Consider the following 6,000-nt stretch of genomic DNA (forward strand, 5'->3'; position numbering starts at 1 on the left):
TCTGGTACTGGTTCTGGTACTGTTTCTCGTACTGCTTCCAGTCAGGAGCCTCCAGCACCACGCACTCCCTTACAGAAAGGCATTAAACAACCCAAAGTATATACTGATGGTACTGTCCGATATGCCCTTTTAACTTCTACAGGTGAACCTACAAATCTTCGTGAGGCGCTCACCGATGAAAATTGGAAGTTTGCTATGCAAGATGAATATGATGCTCTCATTGCTAACAAAACCTGGCATCTTGTGCCCCCATGTCGACATAGAAATGTCATTGACTGCAAGTGGGTCTATCGTATCAAGAAGCATGCTGATGGTACTATTGACAGGTATAAGGCTCGTCTTGTTGCAAAAGGATTTAAACAACGGTATGGCCTTGATTATGAGGACACATTTAGTCCCGTGGTTAAAATTGCTACTATTAGATTGGTTCTCTCCATCTCAGTTTCTCGGGGTTGGAGTTTAAGGCAGCTGGATGTCAAGAATGCGTTTTTACATGGTATTCTGGAAGAGGATGTATACATGAAACAACCACCTAGTTTTGGGTCTTCCGCTAATCCAAACTATATTTGCAAGCTTGACAAAGCTCTTTATGGACTGAAACATGCACCTCGAGCATGGTATTCTCGTCTAAGCTTTAAGTTAAGCACTCTTGGATTTGTTCCTTCTAAAGCAGATACTTCTTTGTTCTCTTTGCTAAGTCAGGGATTATTATTTTTCTCCTTATATATGTTGATGATATCATTGTTACCAGTTCATCTGATACAACCATATCTGCACTATTGCACAATTTGAGTTCTGACTTTGCTCTCAAGGATCTAGGCAATCTTCACTTCTTTCTGGGTCTTGAAGTACATCAACGTGCTAATTTTTTGCTCTTGAATCAAGAGAAATATGCTACAGATCTGTTGGCCCGTGTTGGTATGAAAGACTGTACACCATGTCCTACACCACTTGCTCTTAACGAAAAGCTGTCTTTGCATGATGGATCACTTCTTGGCTCTGATGATAGCACACATTACAGAAGCATTGTTGGTGCACTTCAGTACTTGACTCTCACTAGACCTGATTTATCATTTTCAGTAAACAAAGTGTGTCAGTTTCTTCATGCTCCTACGACTGTTCATTGGACTGCAGTGAAACGAATACTACGATACATCAGTGGTACTCTCAAGGTTGGGCTCACTTTTCAGCGGTCTTCATCCACATTGCTTAGTGCTTTCTCTGATGCAGACTGGGCTGGTGACCTTGATGTGATATTGTTGGAAATATGGCCTAGAGGCAATAATAATATAGTTATTATCATATTTCCTTGTTCATGATAAATGTATATACTCCATGTTAGAATTGTATTAAACGGAAACGTTAATACTTGTGTGGTTTGTAAACAACACGGTGTCCCTAGTAAGTCTCTAGTAGACTAGTTCGTTGGTTGATAATGGTTAAGGTTTTCTAACCATATACACGTGTTGTCAATTTACAATGGGGTTATGTCATCAGGATAATGACATGATGGGAAAGACCTAACTAAGCAAAGCAATATGATCGTGCTAATGTTTAATTGTTGTAGTTTTCCAATGTCAAGCATACCAATCCTTAGACTATTAAATTATGCTATCCCGTGTACTAGAAGAATGCTTTGATAATATCAAACGTCACTTCGTAATTGGGTGATCATAAATGTGTCTTTGGGTATCTCAGATTGTACTTGTTGGGTTGTATGTATCATGAGTGCGATTTGTTCATCCAGTAACAGATAGATATACTCAGGGCCCGCTCATGTAACGCACATCCTATATCGCTTGCAAACACACGACTAAGGAGTTAGCCACAAGTGAATGATGTGTTACGGTATGAGTAAATACTACTTTCTAGGAATGAGATTGAACTAGGTATGGTGATACCAATGATTGAATATCGTGCAAGTAAAATATGGCGAGACAAAGAGAATGGAATACTGGAATTATTCGAATACTTGACATCGTGGTTCAAGATATAAAGATCTTCGCTAAATGTGTGGGAATCATTGATTATTGATCGGAGAGGTGTCTCGATCATGTCTACATATTCTCGAACCAGTAGGGTCACACACTTAACGCTTGATGACACTAGAGTAAAAACAAGATAATAATGATGGTGAATTCTAAGATTTGTTCGGAGTCTCGGATGGGATCTAGGACATCACGAGGAGCTTTGGAATGGTTCGGAGATAAGCAAAAACATATGGGAAAGTATTTTCAGGGCTACCGGAAAAATTCAGGATTTTCGATATTGTACCGGACATTCTAGAAGGTTCCGGTGGGTACCATGTGCATAACTCGGAGGGACCGCTCATTGCGGTGTTGGTCGAATTGGATCGCGGAGAGAATGACTACATCAACCGCATTGTAAAACGCTTGCGTTTAGCAATCTACAAGGGTATGTAGTGTTGAAGATATGCCCAAGAGGCAATAATAAAATGGTTATTGTTATATGTTAGTGTTCTTGATAAATATTTACATCCCATGCTATAATTATATTAACCGGAAACATTAATACTTGTGTGTTTTGTAAACATAAAATAGTCCGTAGTAAGCCTCTTGTTAAACTAGTTTGTTGATTCATAGATAATCATAGTTTCATGATCATGAACATTGGATGTTATTAATAACAAGATCATAAGTACTATATGAAAGCATAACAAACATCTTCTTTCCCATAATTTTGAATTTTTTTTGGATTAACAATAGGTTGACACGTAAGTGATTTTGTGGTTGATTATTTTTCTTGTGTGCACTTCGGGTGTCCTCTTGCACTTTCCCTTGTTATTTTCTTTGATCTGTGATGTGCTTCCTTTTGGACTGGGCGGTTCTAGCATTTTTAGAGAACCACTTTGACCACCCCAAGTGGATCTAAGACATTATTCCATCTAATCGTACTCCCCTCTGGATGCGGGAATAGCAACATGAACTAAATGTCCTGTCCAAGCCAAAGAACTTACCCCAAAAAGTCCTGACAAATGATGATTGAGACGAGATTCCGCGTTTTTGATTCTCCTCCCTCTCTCCCCATTATCTCCACCGCCTCGAACTCCATCCTCGCCCCAGGGTTGCTACCCTCCTCCCCCTCCCTGGCCACGTCCGGTGCCGCCGTCTCCTCCTTTTCCGTTTCTGCAACACTGCAGTGCTCGGCCGCGCCCCTACGTGCTAGAGGCTAGGGCTACGTGCTAGAGGCTAGGGTTCAGCACGGTGGGCATGGCAAACGCATCCGCCGTGATGGACGATGTCCGGCAGCCGTGCAGGCCGAGTCCGGGCGCGCAGATGTGCTCAGGATCCAAGAACCGGGCCCGAAGCCGCCGGTGGTGATTGTGCATGAGAGGCCAAGCGCGCTGAGCGCCCACGTCATGGAGGTCCGTCACGGCTTTCGTGCGGCGCGGACACCGTGGCGCGCTGGTTCTAGGTGCGTCTGGGCACGTCACAGACGTTGTGCTCTTCAAGGAGCCCTTGTTGCTCGAGCTCCGGGGCACGGCCGTGATCCTAGGACTGGTAGGGCGCTTCTTCCCTCCCTCTTCCTCACCAGCGGGCGTGGTGGTGTTCCTGGACAGGCTGCGGGGCGTCGTGCTGGGCGGTGGCCTCGCCGAGGGAGGGCTTGTGGCCGCAGGGTCGATTGTGGTCATGGTGGCCACGTTTGATCGGTTGTCGCTACTGAAGGGTACGGCGTGGCCGGACACTGGCGGTGCGATGGCCTGCAGCTGCTGCAGCAGTCCGGTACTAGGTGTTCCCACCGCACAAAGGAAACACGCAAATCGACCAGTCCCACCGTTACCCTGGTCTCGCCGTGTCCGTGTAGTGGCTGTAGTTTCTTGGCGGCGGATGCGTCGGCGGCGTCCCACTATTGTGAATGTCTCGACGCAGCCCTGCACGTAGGTTCACTCCTCTTGTAGCATATGGGCCAAACCGTCCGCAGGTTCGTACGCATCCTCTCGCTGACTCTATCATTCCCCACACCAAGCTTTCCACCGACTAAAACCCTAGCTCCAGGACCAACCCAAATCCTAGCACAAGGCCATTGCAAAGCGTGGCATCTGGTTCCGGCCTGGCCGCAATGACCATGAGGCTAGCGGGTCTCGCTCCGGCGGCGACGGCGGGAATGGAGGCCACCGTTTCTTCCACGTGCACCTCTCGTGTGGTGCTTGGAACGGCGCGTGTACGTGGATGTGGAAACATGCCGACTGTACGCGAAGGCCGATGCATCTCTGCCATGGCCGGATGCCAGCCTACCACATGGGTGGCACCTCAACTAGGAGCTGATGCAGTTGCCCACCATTCCCTCAAAAACCCTACTTGCAGCTATGAGATCCTGTGTTGGTGGCCCGCCTGCTTCCAGATCTGCGGCGAGACCCGATCTACGCCGTGGACTCGCCGCTCTAGGCTTGGTGGTTCGAGGCCGAGCATGAGGAGTTGCGGGCGAGCATCGAGGCTCTCCTCGAAGCCCTTGAGGATGCAGAGGGGATCCCAACGGCTGACATGTACTAGGGGCTTGCACGATTATATTTTGGCTACCGCACGCGATGCTTTGACTATGTTTGTCTTCTCCCCCGTAGATCTCGATTTGTAGGTTGTTCTATCTCACCGGAGAGGCGGTAGGAGCACACCCAATGGACCAGAGAGGTGTATCGTCTCTTGCATGCGGTCAGGTAAAATTGCCGCTCCGTGTATGGTCACAGGACGACCAAACACGACTAACCGTGGGAGAGAAACGTAACACAAAGACATGGGCATGAGGAAAAGAGTGTGTGATGCGTGAATAAGAGAACGAGAGCCTTGTTTTATAGTTGAACTGTTGGCGTGAAGGCTCAGAAGGAGGCATGGGCGAGGTTTGTTAGAAAGTCATGCGGCATGGGACGAAGTGAAAAAAAGCCATGCGCGCCTACTCTCTCCTGAGACGCTATCATTATGCGACATCGACGGAAGTGTACCTGAGGCATGGCATCGAGCATAACTATGTCGTGTGTGAGAGATATTTCGCGTTTCGTCAAGGCCCTCACCACGAGGATCTGTGTAAGAGAGAGGCCAGCTCATACTGCACCAGGACCCACTAGTGGAAAACGGGGCTATAGGCCCGGTTCATTTGGGCCTTTAGTCCCGGTTTCCAAACCGGGATCAATTAGGCGGGACTAAATGTCCCCCCCTTTAGTCCCGGTTGTAAAACAAACCGGGACTAAAATCCCATCACGTGGACTCTTTGGCGTAGCGTCGAGGAAAAAACCCTTTAGTCCCGGTTTGTAACACGAACCGGGACTAAAGGTTATTTCGTTATTTTTTTATCTATTTGGTTCCCAATTATTTTTCGCTCCTCTTTTTTTTCCTATTTTTTCAGAATTTCTAGTATTTCAGTTATTTAACTAGTTTAGTTTCTAACTCCACTTAATCTCTAACTACCCTTAATCTCTAGTCAAATTACTTACTCGTGGTCCAACTTCCCGCTCGGTCACCCATCCTCCCACTACTCCAGCACTAGCACGCTTAACTTTCAAGTTCCTTTCCCATCCCGCTTCCAAATGCTTCGCGCGCATGTTGTGATACTAGTATCATATCAATCCTATTAACATGTTGGTCGATGTCACACTTATTTATTATTCGAATTCCAAATAATTATTTTAATAAACAAAACTAAGCACGTAATAACATGTTGTGGTAATGGTATTATAATTATAATTTTTTTAATTTGTATTATAATAGTTTTTTAATTTATTATTTTTTAATATTTTTTTGCCAAACTTGAAAATCTAAAAATTGGCTAACTTTATGGTTAAGTAATAGTAATCTTTATGCATGATGTAATTATTATTTTAAAAAATTTAAAAAAATAAAATTCCGAATTTATGGCAAAAACTAAAATCTTCCTGCTTTCATATTTTCATTTGGAATTTTGAGAATCTAAAAATTGGCTAACCGGGTAAACCCTGGTGAATTCGGATGTAACTTTTTCTCAGGATTTTTTTGATATATTATACGTTTTTTT

The sequence above is a fragment of the Lolium perenne genome, chromosome 4, assembly GCF_019359855.2.
Source record: "Lolium perenne isolate Kyuss_39 chromosome 4, Kyuss_2.0, whole genome shotgun sequence".
Taxonomy (NCBI): Eukaryota; Viridiplantae; Streptophyta; class Magnoliopsida; order Poales; family Poaceae; genus Lolium; species Lolium perenne.